At 41.9% G+C, this 20,526-nt stretch overlaps 1 protein-coding gene across 2 annotated transcripts in view; it reads right to left on the bottom strand.

Annotated features, from left to right (window-relative positions):
• FBLN2 (fibulin 2) overlaps window positions 1-20,526 on the bottom strand; it is a 185,095-nt gene that overhangs the window by 68,162 nt on the left and 96,407 nt on the right. The window lies entirely within an intron of this gene.

The raw sequence follows: 20,526 nt of genomic DNA, 5'->3' as shown, positions 1-20,526 counted from the left end.
GGGGTGTGTGTGTGTGTGTGTGTGTGTGTGTGTGTGTGTGTGTGTGTGTGTGTGTGTGTGTGTGTGTGTGTGTGTGTGTGTGTGTGTCTCTCTCTCTCTCTCTCTCTCTCTCTCTCTCTCTCTCTCTCTCACACAGGGCCTCTGCTAATTTGGTCCAATGGGAAAAACTCCTTCCTGATCCCAACGTAAGCGATCAGTCAGACTCACAGCATCCCGAACACACAGTGTCCATACTACAACTACACAGAAAGATAGAGAGCGTGCAGCTGAAGGGGACAAAAGATCCCCAATAGATTTAAATTAATGGAGGAGAGCATGGGGGCCCAATCAGTACTCAAGCACCCCTCTGCATGGTTAATAGGAATGGTGAGCCCTTGGCAAAGGGGCCCAGCCCTCCACTCCCAAGCATGCACTCTCCCTCTTCTTTCTGGCCTATCTATCCTACTGCCAGTCTGACCAAACTTCCTCCCCAGGGAGATGGGAGCAGGGTGTCATTTGGGTTTTCAGCATTTAGAAGACAACACAGAAACAGCAATCTTCATTCTGTAAAAAAAAAAAAACAGTACAAATTTAGTTCTCGGGACTCAATCCTTCTCCCACTGAAGTCACTGGGACTTTGTTTATTGACTTCAGTGGGAGCAGGAACTGGTCCTGTGTCTATCTTTAAATGGTTTCCATAGCTCTGCAATGAATGCCTGCAAAGCATCCAGAGTTTAATCCAAGGTTGTACTTAAACCTATCTTTGGAAAATGAATATCTTTAGAGAGTGATCATTCCAAATATATTTAGTGGTACACAAAACAAAGTATGTACCAAGCCCTCAACATTTTAAAATTTATGTAAAGATGCATCTCCACTGGTATACTAAGTTTCCTAGCTGGTTGTGTTCTGGTACGTACACTATGTGATGGGCATTTTGGGAGGACAGGTTTGTATAACCTATAAGTAGATCATTTACTCCATACTAATTCAATATACCTTTTTTTGTATTACATTAATAAGGAACACAGGCAGGGTTACGTAGTAACAGCCTCTATTCCTGGTCTGATAAGACGAAGAAAGGGGTGAACATTCCCTCATCCAGCATGATTGGACATATTAGAGCACACAACATTTTCTTTTAAGGAGACAGCTAGAAGATTTAAATGGGAGGAAAGCCATAATTTGTTTGAAGATAAATCTATCTTTGAGACATTCAAAGATCACAATAAAAATCATATTTGATTCAGTTCTCAGATGGGTTTAGTTTGTTACCAAACTGTTTACATGTAATGGTGACTCCCCCTTCAGTAGTTGGAAGAGGAGATCCATTACAATTTGTGCATAAACACTACATAACAGATATGCATGAACATTTCCTTGATCTATTGCACATGCATGCCTCAGTGTTGCTATATTTCATTGAATTATATGATATGAATGAAATTTAACATACAAGTAGTAAAAAGACACAGTGACAACAAACTGCGAACAAATGTTCTTTGTCATGGTCTCTGGAAGCTAACAGGATTTAGCAAGGGTTTTGTTCTGTAGATTTTGACAGATGAAGCATTAAGAAATTGTTTCCATAAAGTGGATTAAAGTTTTCTCATACGACGGTTTCCTGGAATATAATCCTAGAGCTGAATTCGATGCTTTAGTTGGTTTAAGACACAATAAAAAGGCTCTGAGAAACTGTAGCGAGGCAGTGTGGTTCCCCTCTGGCCCAGAGGAGGGAGAGCCCAGCCGGAGGCCAGAGTGGGTAGGGCTAAGGAGCTCTGAGCCTGCCCCTCAAAGGGTCAGACGCCGACCCGGAACTATAAAGGCTGGCCCTCAGAGCTCAGTGAGGTGCCAGCAGCCCGAGAGAGCAGATGTCCTGCAGGGAGCTCGAGACTGGGAAACGCCTACGGACCAGGCCGCTCGCCTAGACTGGCCTGAGCTTCCCCGCGCCTGCTACCCAGAGGAGCCCCCGGAGCTTCCCCACGCCTGCTACCCGGAGGAGCCCCCGGAGCTGTCCTGGCCCGACTATTCGGAGGAGTTGCCAGACCTACCACCTAGCCCTGGCCGCGACGAGCCCATGCTCATGGACCCTGCAGATGCCGACGTCAGGACCCAGGTAGGTCCCGAGGGGGAGCTCGGAAGTAGCCCGAGGGCAGCTGACCCCAGTCTGGCTGCAGCCATACCGGAACCTATGTCTGTGTGTTGCGGCCAGGATCCCCATTGATTGAGCAGCAGATCGTTAGCCGCTGCTAGGGCCCTGGGCTGGGACGCAGTGGAGTGGGAGGGCCTGCGTCCCCCATGCCACCCCAGTCCGGGGTGGCAGACTCCCCCTCTCGATGGCCTGATGAGGCTGAAGCCAGTGTTTGCTGCCCCGCCCTGACCTAGGGCCGGGTCTTAAATGATTATTGTTGCTCAGCCCTGCCCAAGGGCCTGAGCTTCTTGACTCAGTGTTTGCTGCCTGCCCTGACCCAGGGTCGGGCCTTCAACTGTTATTGTTGCTCAGCCCTTCCCAAGGGCCTGAGCCCCTTGCCCTGCAGGGCAGGCGATTGCTGTGAGGACTGCTGGGCTAGTTTCTCGGACCCACCAGTGCGCAGTGGGCTGGTGTGGCTCCCCTCATCCCCCCGGAGAGGGTCGAGCCCTGGTCTCACTCATGTACAGAGACATAGCGCTGAATTGGCTGATTACTTGATGTAAAACACAGGTGTAAGATGTCATAAAAAACATGGAAGTGTGGAACATTGCGCTATTTCATATATTTTCCCTACTGGATTAATATTTAAACAGTAATGCTGAGGAATAAGTGAAACACAATTTACACTAGCAAATTTTCAACATATCAAACATACGATTTTATAAAATACAGAGGGAGGACTCTCTTTAGGACAGAGACAGTATTTCATTGTGTCTGTACAGCACCAAGCCCATATCAGGGGTCTTGCTGTGTTACTGTAATGCAAACAACAAAACAGTATTAATACTGGCCATCAAAGTGGTACTAGATTGCAGGGCTTGGAGCTTGAGGACTGGCCTCAACCCCTGACACCTGCTGGCCACTGGCGTGCCACATCTATTAAGAAGGTCCTTGCATTGGCTAGTGGGCAGTGGGATACCACCTTAGAAAAACAAAGGGTGCAAGCAGGTACTCACCTCCCTACTCAACTCAATGATCCCCAACAAGCCTGCAGCAACAAGTAGCACTTCTGCTGTTGCACTGGCTATAGGACCTACCTAGGTAAGAAAGTGACCAGCTATGTACTTTTTAGTGGGATTTTGAGGTTTAAAGGATACATTATAAGCGTTCCAGTGTTATGCGTTTAGAATTCTGATAAATATGCTGATGAAAACTGCAAGCAAAGCATATTAAAACAAAATCAAGAGTTATGAAAGGAGATAGTGGAATTTTATCCAGCTTGAATAGTGGCACATCTTGTCCTTTTCTTTGGCTAAAAAATGACTCAAATTATTTTTCAAACCATACTTTAAGTGCTTAATTTGCACAGAGACTGAGAATGCTTTCCATGCCTCGTTAACCTTTCCAGGCCAAATTCTGGTTTTAACTAATTACCGGGGGTTACCTATAGATGGAAACAATAGGATGAAAGCATTCCACAATTTTATCTGGCTCCTGAAATGTGGGACTTTCATGGATGGCAATGGAAGTTAGGCAGCTAAATCCTGAGCACCACTTCAAAAAGTGTTGGGATGTATTTGTCAAAACCCTAACAAGGTTCAAAAAAGAACTAGATCAATTCATGGAGGATAGGTCCATCAATGGCTATTAGCCAAGAATGGGCAGGGATGCAGGCCACGCTCTAAAGAGTCACCAGCCTCTGTTTGCCAGAAGCTGGGAATGGGCATGAGGGGATGAATCACTTGATGACTATCCGTTCTGTTCATTCCCTCTGAAGCACCTGTCAGAGGACAGGATACTGGGCCAGATGGACCATTGGTCTGACCCAGTATGGCCATTCTTATGTTCTTCTCTACCAATACTCAGGTGAGTAATACTTGTACAGGAAAGAGGGAAATCAAGACTTCTTGCTCTATAATGGCATTATCAACAACTTTGTTGCTCTAGAATCACAATAAGACTCATTAGGGGCCCAGTGTTTTAAAAGCATCAAAGGATGTGAAACAAAAATGGAAGAAATTGAGCTTTTGCTTGATTAGAGACCTGCAATATTCTGGTGCATTACATTATTACAATCTAATTAGTAAGAATGATTCAATACGCACTCCATGTAATGGTTGCTGAGCACAGCAGACTAAGAATATGACACACAAGTTGTAATCTTTCAGTTGTATAGTTTTTCATTATTATAAATCTCAGTGTTGGTGCCTTGTTTTTTGCATGTCAGCTGTAATGTTAAATGGTGGTTATTCCAGTATACTGAGTTTGCTGAAAAAAGTAAAGTGACATCCTTTTGTCTGCAAGTTTACAAAAGGGTTCTGTCTCTGGTTAGGGTACTGTGTCAAGCCATACTATACTTCTTCTAAAATGTAATTTATTGATAGACACTGACATCAAGGGCTAGAGTTCAAAACATCTGGATATATATGCTACAAGATTAACAATGAAGTAGGTCTATAGAACGGAGAGCCCATTCTATCATATACATTTTTGTGTGTATTAAGCAGAATTTGTGGAACTATATAGACTACAATTGTAAAATATTTAGATTGATAACATGAGAACTCTATATAGCTCCAGAGCACGTATGCTAAGTAACAAGAACATGAAGGATAAAAAACACCTGTTATACGTTTCATTTAGACAGTTTATAGTGCGTACATACAAAAGGTGCCAGTTTTACCTACAAGAAATAAACAGACCCTCCTCCATATCAGCATTATTCCCTTGTACTGCTTCACACTTACTACAGGAAATAACTTTAATACTGCAAATCCTAAGGCTCTCTCACTCCAAACACTTATTTAATTATCTAAGGCACATGAAATCTTAAAAGCCATCTTTAGGTGATGTTCAATATTAGATCCTCACTTACAGACATGCTGTAGGTTCACAAAGTTGGATTCCTTGGATTTCCTTAACTTTAGGGTTTCTGTCCACATACTCAGCTTGTACATAGCACTGCAGAACAAATTCTACTCCCAAGCCATCTTTAAAATGCTGGTTTTGAGACCATCTACCAGAGTGTTACATTTCAATCATCATAAAGAGAACAGCAGACAGGGAGAAAATAAGAGAACCTGAATGTTCAATTATTGGATTTAATCCTAAGGGAGGAAAATAATCAAATTTCATGCCTTTTTGTGCCCTTTCACCCATCAGATGAGGTTCATTTCACATACTTTCTAGATGATCCTGGTTAACACACAAGTTTGACTTGGTCAAGCAATGTTTGCAAGTCAGGTTGCCAGCTGAAACATGATTTCATAATAATCAAGCAATACGTATAATTCATGAGATGGTAAATTGAGAAGAAGGCTTGTGTTCATGTGAAAGTCCAAAGCAGAGCAGAGCATGAAACAATTCCTAGAAATCTGCCTCAGCTCCAAGAAAATTGCACTTGTTAAATTCAAAATTTGGTCTTAAATCAAGACAGTAAAACTGGTGCAGAAGACGAAGAGGACTCTCATACTTTAGTTTGAGTGGTTTATTTTGATTTAGCTTAAACTTCTTCTTAAATGTTACATTGCTACAGGGCTTAGGAGAGATGTAGTCTGGTTGCATCATGTTCCCATTCTCCTCTACGGGCCAGGCGTCCCAGGCAGACTTCATCTCACATGCTGCACCATGAGCAAAAGGGGCAGTGTAGACTGGGAGATTTAGTTCAACCATGCACTAAATCAGCCTTTTCAGGAGAATGGGAGTTTTAGGCACTCATACGAGGCACCACAGTGACAATTCCAAATTGAATTATTTTGGTTTTCAGCCAAAATATTTTGGTGTTTGACTTTTCACCAAAAAGTTGAAATGTTTCACAGAGAAATACCCCATTTTCCAGACAGCTCTAATAAATGCCAAGGAAGAAGAGGAATTATTTAGGGTGGCATGTGATGTGACTTTTTCTTATTACAGCTGTGTGAGCTGAGAATAAGACTAATCTTGCGGGCTGGGGCAGAAAGCTTCCTACAACCATCCAACAGGCAATTGAAATCTACCTGAACTTTTTGTTTCAGTTGAAAACCTGTTTTAATCGCATGAATGTCTAAACTATCCTGTGGATCAGTTAGACCGGGCCAGATCTTTCTCTCATTGCATCTGAGAGTAACTCCAGTGAAGTCACCAATTCTATACTGATGTAAATAAAAAGGGAATCAGGCTCCCATATTTGCGCAGACACAAGAGAGCATGAGATCCTGAAAAACTACACCAAACTGCAGAGTCTACATTATATCTGCAGTTGATGCATTATGTTAACTATGTTAAAATATACTTGAGTTTTGATAGCTTTATTATGTATAGGAGTTATTATATGACATGAGAGGGATTGTATTCACAGTTAAATGACACAGCAGATTAAAGTTGGTACCAGATAATTATTTGACACTGATGTAATACAAATTTTTAAGTCTGCCTTTTCCTTACTCCCTGATATATACAAAATATATATGGGATTTCTATCTGTCTATAGATCTATAGTGTGACAAAGTTCCTCCTCTACTTTGGTGGGTCCTGCACTTATTGGCAGATTTGCTCGCCTCAGATCTTCCCCTCTGGGGGAACCCCCAGTCTGAGTCAACTCCTCCTGTGTCTGATCAGGAGTTGGGAGGTTTGGGGGGAACCTGGCCCCACTCTCTACCCCGGGTTCCAGCCCAGGGCCCTGTGGATTGCAGCTGTCTATTGTGCCTCCTGTAACAGCTGCATGACAGCTACAACTCCCTGGGCTACTTCCCCATGGCCTCCTCCAAACACCTTCTTTATCCTCACCACAGGTCCTTCCTCCTGGTGTCTGATAAGGCTTGTACTCCTCAGTCCTCCTGCAACACATCCTGTCACTCTCAGCTCCTTGCGCCTCTTCCTCCCAGCTCCTCACATGCATACCACAAACTGAAGTGAGCTCCTTTTTAAACCCAGGTGCCCTGATTAGCCTGCCTTGATTGGCTGCAGGTGTTCTAATCGGCCTGTCTGTCTTAATTGGTTCTAGCAGGTTCCTGATTACTCTAGTGCAGTCCCTGCTCTTGTCACTCAAGGAACAGAGAACTACTCATCCAGTGACTAGTATATGTGCCCTCACTCCTGTACCACACTCCGGAGTGGCTCTAGGCATTTTGCTGCCCCAAGCACAGCAGGCAGGCTGCCTTCGGCAGCTTGCCTGCAGGAGGTCCCCCATCCCGTGGATTCGGCAGCATGCCTGAGGGAGGTCCACTGAAGCCATGGGACCAGGAGATCCGCCGAAGGCAGCCTGCCTGCCGCCCTCACAGCGCCAGCAGAGCGCCCCCCGCAGCCTGCCGCCCCAAGCATGCGCTTGGTGTGCTGGGGCCTGGAGCCGCCCCTGACCGCACTGGTCAGGGTCTGTCACAATGGATATATCTATATAAAACCAAGCATGGAAACACACTGTTGGTTAACATGGTATTTCTAGTTTCAATATGCACAAATACAGTAGAACTCACTAACCTATACTTCAATCTACAAAATTTATAAATTATAAACACAAAAATTAGTAGTCCACACCCATAGCTCAGCAAACACTCAATATCAAATGTGCTGTACTGAGAGGGGGAGGGATAGCTCAGTGGTTTGAGCATTGGCCTGCTAAACCCAGGGTTGTGAGTTCAATCCTTGAGGGGACCATTTGGGGGACTGGTCCTGCTTTGAGCAGGGGTTTGGACTAGATGATCTCTTGAGGTCCCTTCCAACCTTAATAATCTATGTTTAAGCTGTCATATTTACAAAATGCATTATACTTCATTATGACTCATGAATAATTAAATTTCAGGTATCAGAATAAATGAACATTTTCCAATGCATTTCCTTGCTTTTTAATGTTGCATTTGATCTCTTAATCATAAATTTGCAAAACTGAATAATTCACAATAACTCCCCCAGTCATGTGTGTGAATTTGTGAGATTCTGACATACATTTCTGTGTGTCTCACACGCACGAGACTAATAAATGAAGATAGCAAAGCTGAACTCTAAACTGGATGGATGGAAAGAGTGTGTTCCATGTGATAGAAGACATTTGAAATTCTTCTAATTTCCAGCAGGCCTTGCCTCCTTTTGTCTTTCATAACATTGAATGACTGATTTAAAAACAGTTATGCATGTATTTATTGCTATGCAATATGCATGAAAACATGCACATATGGTATTGCTAACATCATACTCTATTTATTATCCTTTGTGCACCTCTGATCGTTCATGATCACTCTGACATACAATAATAGCTGAGTCGTTCGCTTAGCCTGTACTATGAAATGTCAACGTCTCCTAACTTGTTTTCAATTTAGCAATTTATGTCTTGCAATTATCAATCTACATCAACCTGAAGACAGGAACTGGCCTATATTTTGGCCAGCTCTCAAAATTTCATGTATTGTAATTGAGATACGCTTAGAACCTGATTGAAATGTCTGGAGAAACACTTATTTCCTTCTCGAGAACTTTGACTAGCACTCGATTGTGACTTCCATCTCAAAAGTTGTTACAGCTAACTATCTGAGTCAAAGTTCACTGAAGTCTATAGGAATCCTTGCATTAATCTGAACAGCCTTTATGTCAGACCCGAAGTCTTTTTCCCCCAAATATTTATTTACTACCACCAAATAAGATTGGTCTTTCTGACATGAACTCACAACTTTTTGTAAGTTGTACATCTTTCAGAACAGTGAAGTTACATCTCAAATATTACAAAGGTTAAAAAAAACAAAGTTTTCATCTATTTTTTGCATTGTTGAATATTCAGATTTTTCAAATAAAAACTAGACCCTGGACTTCAGAAAAGCAGACTCTAACTCCCTCAGGGAACTGATGGGCAGGATCCTCCTGGAGAACAACATGAGGGGGAGAGGAGTCCAGGAAAGCTGGCTATATTTTAAAGAATCCTTATTGAGATTGCAGGAACAAACCATCCCAATGTGTAGAAAGAATAGTAAATATGGCAGGCGACCAGCTTGGCTTAATAGTGAAATCCTTGCTGATCTTAAATACAAAAAGAAAGCTTACAAGAAGTGGAAGATTGGACTAATGACCAGGGAGGAGTATAAAAATATTGCTCAGGCATGCAGAAGTAAAATCAGGAAGGCCAAATCATACTTGGAGTTGCAGCTAGCAAGAGATGTTAAGTGTGACAAGAAGGGTTTCTTCAGGTATGTTAGCAACAAGAAGAAAGTCAAGGAAAGCGTGGGCCCCCTATTGAATGAAGGAGGCAACCTAGTGACAGAGGATGTGGAAAAAGCTAATGTACTCAATACTTTTTTTGCCTCTGTCTTAACAAACAAGGTCAGCTCCCAGACTGCTGCACTGGGCAGCACAGCATGAGGAGGAGGTGACCAGCCCTCTGTGGAGAAAGAAGTGGTTTGGGACTATTTAGAAAACTGGATGAGCACAAATCCATGGGGCTGGATGCGCTGCATCTGAGGGTGCTAAAGGAGTTGGCGGATGTGTTTGCAGAGCCATTGGCCATTATCTTTGAAAACTCATGGCGGTCGGGGGAGGTCCTGGATTACTGGAAAAGGCTAATATAGTGCCCATCTTTAAAAAAGGGAAGGAGGAGGATCCGGGCAGGGGCAGCTCTATGAATTTCACTGCCTCAAGCACAGGAGTGAAGCAGGCTTCGGCGGCCTGCCTGCAGGAGGTCCCGATCCCACAGATTCGGCGTACCCACCACCGAATTACTGCTGAAACCGTGAGACCGGCGAACCTCCCGCAGGCATGCCACCAAAGGAAGCCTGACTACTGCCCTCACGGCGACCGGCAGGCCGCCCCCTCATATGCACTTGGTGTGCTGGTGCCTGGAGCTGTTCCTGGATCTGGAGAACTACAGGCCAGTCAGCCTCACCTCAGTCCCTGGAAAAATCATGGAGCAGGTCCTGAAGGAATCAATTCTGAAACACTTAGAGGAGAGGAAAGTGATCAGGAACAGTAAGTATGGATTCACCAAGGGCACATCATGCCTAACCTAATTGCCTTCTGTGAGGAGATAACTGGCTCCGTGGATGAGAGGAAAGCAGTGGACATGTTATTCCTTGACTTTAGTAAAGATTTTGATATGGTCTCTCACAGTATTCTTGCCGGCAAGTTAAAAAAGTATGGGCTGGATAAACGGACTATAAGGTGGATAGAAAGTTGGCTAGATCGTCGGGCTCAATGGGTAGTGATCAATGGCTCCATGTCTAGTTGGCAGCCGGTATTGTGAGTACAAAGGAACCTCCAAGCAATTCGGCTATGAGGAGCTTTGGGGTTGTATTTACATGTATGTGGATTGGTTGGACTGGTTTAATCGGGCTATCTTTTAAATCAGACTGTTTCTTCATATTTTTTATAAGCAAGAACCTGTATTGAGTTTCTTAATGCAAGATTATTGTTTTGTATTTTCTTTCTTTTTTTTTCTATAAGTTTTTTCTTTTTTAAACCTGGTGAAAGTTTCTTTTCTAGTGAGGCAGAGGGGGGGGAGGGAAACGCCCAAACTCGGTGCCTCATCTCCCTATTGTCCCAAGGGCGGGAAAGGCTATAGGACAAAGGGAGGGGAATTTCTGTGTGAGCTGACTAGGTCAATACCTAGCCTCGGGAAGCTAGATTGCTTCTCCGGTTGTATTCAAGGAGCGAAGCGTAGCATTGCACCGGCTAACCCAGGAAAGGGGGGGAAGCTGGGAGAAGAGAGAGAGAGAGACCCAGGGCTCTGGGTCTTTGGGGGTCCCCAAAGGAAGAGCTTGGGGACACCAGAAGGAAAGGAGGAGGTCAGGCTCTCTCAATTAAATACCCTGACCTGGTGGCAGCGAAATTATCCAAGCTGGTCAAGTGAGCATGTGGTTAATCTAGCCTCCCAGTCCCCAGACCTGGACTTTAGCGTCCACAATCTGGTCCTGTCCCCAAACCTGGACTTTTGCATCCAAAATTTGGGGGCTTAACCTGAACTCCCCCCAAGCTCACTACACCAGCTTGGATAATTTCGCTGCCACCAGGTCAGGTATTTAATTGAGAGAGCCTGACCTCCTCCTTTCCTCTCTCTGGTGTTTATATAAAAAAGAAAGAAAATACAAAAACAATAATCTTGCATAAGAAACTCATACAGGCTCTTGCTTATAAGAAAATCTGAGAAAACAGTCTGATAGCCCGATTAAACCAGTCCAACCATCCACATACATGTAAATACAACCCAAAGCTCCTCATAGCCGAATTGCTTGGGGGTTCCTTTGTACTCACAGATGTGTAGGAGACACTTGGAGATAAGATGAAGTTAGAGGAAGCTTGTTAACTCACAGCCGAGAAAAACAACAAAAGACACAGCCATCCACATCTATTCGTACAACCCAAAGCTCCTCATAGCCGAATTGCTTTGGGGGTTCCTTTGTACTCACAGACTTTTGGTATAATATTTGAAATAAGAAGGAGTTAGGAGGAAACCTTGTTTACTCACAGCCGAGAAAACAAAAAAGACCCCGAGTACACAAAATTCCCAGCCCCTGACTTTAAACAATCCAAGTTCTCTGATTGGTCCTCTGGTCAGGTGTTGGTTACCCTTTCCAGGTAAAGAAACTTAACCCTTGCCTTACCTATCTATTTATGACAGAAGTATGGGCTGGATGAATGGATATAAGATGGATAGAAAGTTGGCTAGATAGTTAGGCTCAACGGATAGCGATCAAATGGCTCCATGTCTAGTTGGCAGCAGTATCAAGCAGAGTGCCCCAAGGGTTGGTCCCGGGCTGGTTTTGTTCAATATCTTCATTAATGAATCTGGAGAACGCGTGGACTGCACTCTCAGCAAGTTTGCAGATGACACTAAACTGGAAGGAGTGGTAGATATGCTGGGAGGTAGGTATAGGATACACGAGGAACTTGACAATTTAGAGATTGGGCCAAAAAACCTGATGGGGTTCAACAAGGGACAAGTGCAGAGTCCTGCACTTAGGATGGAAGAATCCCATGCACTGCTACAGACTAGGGACCGAATGGCTAGCAGCAGTTCTGCAGAAAAGGACCTAGGGATTAGAATGGATGAGGAAGCTGGATATGAGTCAGTGTGCCATTGTTGCCAGAAGGCCAACGGCATTTTGGGCTGTATATGCTGGGGCATTGCCAGCAGAGAGAGGGACGTGATCATTCCCTATTTGACATTGGTGAGGCCTCATCTGTAGTACTGTGTCCAGTTTGGCCCCACACTACAAGGAGGTGTGGAAAAATTGGAAAGAGTCCAGCTGAGGGCAACAAAAATGATTAGGGGGCTGGAACACATGACTTATGAGGAGAGGCTGAGGGGACTTGGACTGTTTAGTCTGCAGAAGAGAAGAATGAGGGGGGATTTAACAGCTGCTTTCAACTACCTGAACGGGGGTTCCAAAGAGGATAGAGCTCGGCTGTTCTCAGTGGTACCCAGATGACAGAACAAGGAGTAATGGTCTCAAGTTGCAGTGCGGCAGGTTTAGGTTGGATATTAGGAAACACTTTTTCACTAGGTGGGTGGTGAAGCACTGGAATGGGTTACCTAGGGAGGTGGTGGAATCTCCTTCCTTAGAGGTTTTTAAGGTCTGGCTTGACAAAGCCCTGGTTGGAATGATTTAGTTGGGAATTGGTCCTGCTTTGAGCAGGGGATTGAACAAGATGACTTCCTGAGATCCCTTCCAACCCTGATATTCTATGATTCTATGATGATGAAACCAGCCAAATTTTTTCTGGAAATTTTTTTTTTTAAAAAAATATTTTTTCAATAAAAAAATTTTAAAGATGAAATTTCAATAACTTTTTTGGTCATTGAAAGCTCTAGAGTTGGTCAAAACCCTGAAAATTTGACAAAATATTTTGTCAAAAATTAAATTTTTGATGAAACATTTTGTCAAACTCAAAATTCAGAAAGTTTTGATGAGTTCTGGTTAATATCCTTGACTTTACATCAAAGTGCATACATTATTTATTTCACCTGGTCAAATACTGCAAAATAGTGCTTGCAAACATTCAATTAAATACCAAAATGCTATTTGAATCAACCAGTTTATTTAGTCTGTTTGCTATCTGCAAATATTCAAGAAGTTGATTTTTAATTTACACCTTTATTTACTGAATGGCTTTTATTTGCATAAATATATGTATTCACATTGCTATGACCCATATTTTATTTGTTAATTCTTTTGTTTAAGATGTTTCAGACACCTAAATCAGGAAAATAACGTGACTTTGATGACTAATCACACAACATGAATAATGAATAGCAAGTAGTGAAACGGAACAGCTTTTGAACACCCCATAGGCTGAAACTTGTTTGTTCAAGTTCTGTCCTAGCAATAAGTTATGACTAATGGATTAAATCCTGTTTGACTTCAATGCAGCCAGGATTTCACCCAGTTAATATAGAGCCTGATTTTTGTTTATACTAAGGTCCCTTTACACTATTCTGGCAACACAGAGAGGTCTAGAAGTAGGTATGAATGCACTGTCAGAGCAGTGTAAAGGGGCTTTGATATAAATGAGAATCAGCCCCATACATAGTGACAATATGATCAGAAAACAGGCTAAATCACAAATAACATTCTGCCCAAAGAATAATTTGGTGTATATACTTACCATGAAAGCTAGTGAAGATGCTGCGAGTTTGAAAGTCCTGTAGTTAGCCATTTTGCATGCCATTGCGTTAGCACGTAGTTAAGACTTAGCACAAGGGTAACTCATACCTGCTTGGGTGTGGCACTCTTTCCCCTTCTAGTGGCACATAGACCATCTAGAGATGGGTGAGTCTGCTATAGCCTTCACTAAGTAGTATGTATCTTAGCTCATACACTATGCTTCAGAGATCCCAGTTTCGATGCCACCTGCCCATGACTGGGGTCTGTCTGCGTTACATAAGTGCCTTTTGTGAGATGATTAGTGCCCTCAAGGCCCATTAAAGATACTGGACAGAGTGTGTTGAGCACTTGGCAGGACTATGTCCTTAATTGCTTTGTTTATGTATTGTATCTCTTTCCCAACTCCCACCGTCTGTGTTTGTCTTCTAAAATTGTGTAGTCTTTGGAGTAGGGATTGTGTGTTCTTCTAACTGGAGAGCACTTAGCACAGCTATTGTGTTGTGTTATATTATGCTCAGTCCTTTTGGAAATTCACATTCATAATGCACTGGAGCAAACTCCAATTCTACCACAAGAGACAATATTAATTTAAATATATACTGGCCAATTATATCCGTGGAACTAGGCCCAAGTACTGTAAAGGGGCTTTTTATAATTGGGCCAAATGCATTTGATATCATTTTACAGGTCATTATACTTGTAAAACCAACCTACATTGGAGCAGGCACTTAATAATTACACTTGAAACCATTTTTATTTTACCCCACAAATTTAAAATTGAGAAGTACATGTCATGGGGTGCAACACTCACTACTGGTCTGGTGCTTCCTCCTGCGCGCTCTCTCTCTCTCCCCCTCTAGTCTGCAGTCCTCTCACCTCCCAGGAACCACAGTGTCCTCTCTGTGACTTAGTCATCCAGACAGGTCACTCAGTGTTCCCCCCTTCTCCCTAGCAGTCCTAAGCAGTCTTCCTTTTCACTGACTCGATGCCACTCCCTCAAATGCTGGTAGGGGAACCCAGGCCCACCTTCTATTCTGAGTTCCAGTCCTTGGACCCTCAGCTCAGCAACTCTGGGGTTTCCTCTCTCAGCCCTCATTACTCTTTCCCTGGACTGCTTCCTATCATACCTAGTTCCCGTTCTTTCTCTGTGGGTGTACCAGTCCCCAAACCCTCTTCCCAGGGAGTGAGTGCTGCCTGCTTTCCTGCAGTCTTCCCCAGCAGCCCCTGCATGTTGCCAGCTACCTGGTTTTATACAGGTCTTGCCTGTTCCTGCACAGCTGAGCCGGCTTTCAGTTAGTTCCCTGCTCCCTGGACCCTGCTCCAGGTGTAGCCTGTGGAGTTAATTGACCTGCCTGGCCATCTTAACCTCTTCCAATCCTGGGTGGGGTGGACAACCCATCACAATGCAACAGAATATTAATTTTTTTAAGTGAATAACTTAAGGAGAAGAGATAATATGGAATTTTTTTTACTACAGATAAATGACAGATTTCACAAAATGAATTTACATTTCACGTAAGTCAACATATAATCAAATCCCAGCTGCAACTGCATCTTAGAGTTCTAATGATATTGTAAAATGCTGATGCTTCACTTATTCATATTTTGGAGTCACTGTTCACAGTTCTGTAGGTAAGGCTGAGCTAAAGTTTATACTTAAAGTAAAGAACACTGTATTTTCCCCCAAATTACAGCATTTACTCTGAGTACTGAATCAATTATTTGAGAGTTTGCAAGTAAATCTGTTAGTTTATGAGTTAAAATTACTTTTGATCTGGGTCCTTTAAGAAAATTAGCACTCTGTGTCAGATATTATTTTGTTCTGAGTTATGTCAATTTAGGCATCATCCATCTACACAAAAATTGGCAGAGACGTTAATCCAGAGTTGACTCAGTAGTTTCTGAAATTAAATTTTATACCTGGAGCCAGATCCCCAGTTAGCATAAATCAGCACCTTCGTTTCTTCAATGGAGCTACATTACTTTACACTAGTTTAAGATCTGGGTAACAATATGTAGTAGTAGGTAGGACTAATAAAGCAAGCTTCAAGGGTATTACTGAACCTCCCAAACGACAAAGACAGGACAGATAATGGGTTTCCCAAGTAGCATAACAGAAAGCATGGCTTCCAAGCCACAGTGACCAGCCTTAGGTCAGTTCCCTTTTCCAACAATCGAGTATAAACATCTGACCTGTAAGGCCAGATTGCCCTACACCTCATGTAGCCATTTACACCAGCACAAAGAATGGTAGATGTTTACACCAAGGGTATGTCTTCACTACCGGCTGGATCAGCGGGCAGACATCGATCCAATGGGGAGCGATTTATCGTGTCCAGTCTAGATGCGATAAATCGATCCCTGAGCGCTCTCAGGTCTACTCCTGTACACCAGCTCAGCGAGAAGAGTAGGCCGAGTTGACGGGGGAGCAGCAGCAGTTGACTCACCATAGTGAAGACATCACGGTAAGTAGATCTAAGTACGTCGACTTCAGCTACGTTATTCACGTAGCTGAAGTTGCATAACTTAGATCGATTCCCCCCTCCCAGTGTAGACCAGGCCCAAGTGTGCCAGGTGCAGGGCTGCAGAGTAAGGGCTCTTTTTTTCTTTACCCCTTTTTTTTAATCTACAGGCAAACTTTACAGTTTTGTGTGTTCTGTTTTGCAGAAACCAACTCTTTATCAGGCTAGTTTTTTTTTTAAAAAAACAAGCACAGTCAGCAATGGGGCGACTCAGAAGTCAGGTGCTTCCTCCCCCGCAACAAGAACAGTTTGTACGCTACAGAGAACAAATATATTTGATATGGAAATAAATTGTACAGTTTCATGCTCCCTAGGGTTTATTAGTAATAACAATAAAAAAATGGAACAAAATGACGACGTTTACTTGGTGGAGTCCTTGAGGTATTGAAAAGATCTATTTTCAATAAGGTTTGTTTATCTGCTCTATTCCCTTCCCCATTTAAAGTGTAAACAAACAGGATACTTTGAATATTGTAGCTGTTCCCCATAGTAAACTATTTGTCATTTCTTATCAGTAGTTAGTGAGATTTCATTAAATTCACTCACGGCATAGCACTATTTGGATATGTGGAATAACATGTTCTTTACTTTATCTCAAAAGGCAAGGAACACATTTTAATTGGAATAGATAAAGGAAAGGAAGGGGAAAGTGATGATGACACAGTAACTAGATACATACATTTTGAAACTGAATTTACACCTACCTCAGAGCAACTGTTCTGACATTTTTTCCTGAAGTGTCATCCCAAGGAATAAGCATAAATGAATACACAGCAAAGTATTTATTTTCTATTGGGTGTCTGTGGGAAGGGAAATCAGAGTGGAGACTACTGCATAATCCTGAAAGTGTCATGTGCTTAACTTTAAACCCCATTGAAGTTAAGCTTGTGCTTAAGCATTTTCCTGAATCAATGCCTGGAGTTAGCACATCGTTTGTGGACTGATCATGGTTTACTTCTCATATATTCACAGGGTTGCCAAAAAAGCAAACATAATTCTGGGATGTATTAGCAGGAGTGTTGTAAGCAAGAAGTAATTCTTCCACTCTACACAACACTGATAAGGCCTCAACTGGAGTATTGTGTCCAGTTCTGGGCCCCACACTTTGGGAAAGATGGGGTCTAATTGGAGAAAGTCCAAAGGAGATCAACAAAAATGATTAAAGGTTTAGAAAACAACCTACGAGGAAAAGATTGAACAAATTGGATTTTAGTCTGGAGAAGAGAAGACTGAGGGGAAACATGAGAACAGTCCTTAAGTACATAAAAAGTTGTTATAAAGAGGAGAGTGATAAATTATTCTCCTTAACCATTGAGAACAAGACAAAAAGTCATGGGTTTAAATTTCAGTAAGCAAGATAGATTCAGATTTCCTAACTGTAAGGGTAGTTAAGCACTGGAATAAAATTACCTATGGAGGTTGTGAAATCTCCATGGCTTGGGTTTTTAAGAACAGGTTAGACGACAACTGTCAGGATGGTCGAGATAAACTTAGTCTTCCTCAGTACATGGGAATGGACTAGATGACCTATCAATGTCCCTTCCAGTCCCACATTCTATGATTCTATTATTTGAAGTATTTCCCCGTCAGGTGAGGAAGTTTCTCCCTCTCCCCCATTTTAGGGATGGGGAATTGAGGATGAAGTAGGTTAAGTGTCTTGCCCGAGATCAAACAAGAAGTCTGTAACTGAGATGGGGATTGAACGCACATTTCCAGTCCAGTGCCTTAGCCACAAATCCATCATTCCTCCACTTTTGTATCCTCTCTTCCATTCTTCCTGGACCAGCAACACTCATGTAATTAGTGTGATATATGCTTTGCCATCATAGCCAACAATATAGAAGCAAGGCATTAAACAGTAAATTCCACAACACTTACAGTCCATTGCCAGCACTGGAAGAAGGAGATGTATATTTCAAATAAATTTTCTGTTTTCTTCTACTCCCTATAATGCATTTGATGCTCTATAAATAAACAAATTGACTTTTAAGAAGTATGAGTTCTTACAATATTGCCCCATGCTCTTTGCTAGGCATCTGCTTCCTTTTTCTACCTGATAATGCTGTCTTTGTTTAATAGATTATTCTTTGTTTCATAAATTCCTTAGGCTGGTTTCCCTGGCAAAAATTAAAAACAGAACATTTATGCCTCTCCAAAGGCACAATGAAACGCTGGATAAAAACAAACAATGTTCGCGTTTTGTCATGCACTGTACAATACAGACATACATCACCATACCCCCAAGCCTGGATTGTTTGGCAGATTTTGCTCTAAGTGTGAATGAACAGCAAACTAATATCCCCTCTGGTCTTCATGCTGGATAATCGTTCTGAGTGAAAACCTGCATTACCTGTGCCGGAGGTCAACTAATTTAGCTTAACTTTGGTCTTTTGTGTTTTCATGACAGCACCATTTATTAGCTCCAGGTTAGAGTGGAAAAAACAACAAAAATAATTAAGTCAACAAAGAATTTCACCTTTATCATTGACTAAAAACCTAAGCCATTTTTCTTGCCTTCTACAGATTTGTCCCATGTCAATCTATCCTTTTGTCAAGTGAGTATATAGTGAAACAGTTCCTGCACAATCACGCTACTCTTAGTTACAATGAGAAATCATCTAGGAATAACGTTTCTTGTCCTTCAGCACACTCAGTCATATTTATCTACTCAGCCTTCCTTCCCTTCCTACTTCACAGATTATATTTATACTTATGATACTGTAAAAATTGTTTCAGACTCAGAGGGTCTAATTCTGATCTAGAGTAACTCCACTGAAGCCAGATAAGTTACACTCATGGGAGATGAGAATCCAGCCTGAATGTTTAAAAAAGATACATATGCCTATTCTGTGGCTAATCAGGTCTTCATCTCCACAGATACCAATCCAACCCTTTTCACCAGTATTGGATTTATGTATTTATTTGAGTAAAGAGTATGGTATACTTATTTGCTTAAAAGAGTCAGTCAGTAAGTGACCATCTCATTGAGAAAACCCTTACAGATATGCAATTCTCAGACCTGGTCTACACTTAAAAATTAGATCAACCCAGCTACATCACTCAGGGCAATGGAAAATGTGCCTGTAGCACTGTAGTTAGGATGACCTAACTTTTGGTGTAGATGTGGCTAGGTAATCATCTGAGCTCATAAATTTCAAATGAATATACTGGAAAGCCATATTTCTGCTCAAAAGATTCAAGAACACATTGGTGAAAACAGTCTGGTTTTTGAGCTAGTAATGGCAACCAAAACGGGGTTGTGTGTGTTCTGGAATTCTACTGCTACAACTTTGCCATGCAAACTGCAGAAATAAATAATCAGATATAATAGAAATCACCTTGTTTTGAAGCTATCCTTGATTCTAAAACCATGGAAGGAGGAACTGCATTTTTACCAGAGTCACACTTTCTATGCAAAAATACACCAGACAGAAGTGTATATATTACATATATTTCTATTCAGATCCAACTGGATCACAGCTAGAGGTGAGGGGAAATTTGCTATGAATATTAATTTGAATTCAGAAGTAAATTTTGATTTCACTGAGTTCACTAACCTTTCACATTTACTTTTGTGACCACTGGGGCACTTGGGTTTTAAGCCCAAATATTTGCAGGAAGGAAATTCTCAAAAAAAATTATTTTTTTGAGAATTTCTCAGTTCATTCACAGCCATTTCACGTACAGAAAAGAAAGAGGAAATTAATCAAATGAGTTATTCATTGTTAATTAAACACTCAGCTCTGATCACAACCGCCATAGAAACACTGAAAAGACCTACTAAATCATTCGGTCCATACCCCTGATAGTGTTGGCTTGCTCCCTATAGTATATTTTCCAATACACTTTTTCAAGTTACTTTACACAGCTGCATTACAATAAACTACAAAAGAGACAGTTACTAGGCAATATATTTTGGACAAAACTTTTTTCGCAAAAAATTCAGATTCAGCACCACTGAAATGTTTTATAAATTCATCTCAATTTTCCTGAATTGTTCTTGTTGAAAAAAGCTCAAAAAGTCAAAATGAAACAAATTTTTGTTCAGAAATTTTCTTTGATCTTAATCAGTAAATGTATTTTAAAATGCTTGACATCCAAATGAGATGCTTTGTTTTGAACAAAATATTTCATTACATTCCCCTCATCCAGTTTTTTAGAATTCGTAACAAACAGAATAATTAGTTGCATGGCTCTAGCAACCAGTGCCCAGCAGTCTTGCACAGCACCTTGCAAAAGCAAGAAAATATGGGGCTACAAGATAGCATCAGTTAGCAACCTCCACCCATAACGTGCCATGGAAGCACACTACATTCCAGATAAATATTTGCACTCA

This window comes from Chelonoidis abingdonii, chromosome 17 (assembly GCF_003597395.2).
Source record: "Chelonoidis abingdonii isolate Lonesome George chromosome 17, CheloAbing_2.0, whole genome shotgun sequence".
Taxonomy (NCBI): Eukaryota; Metazoa; Chordata; order Testudines; family Testudinidae; genus Chelonoidis; species Chelonoidis abingdonii.
This window is presented reverse-complemented; position numbering and strand designations above follow the sequence as displayed.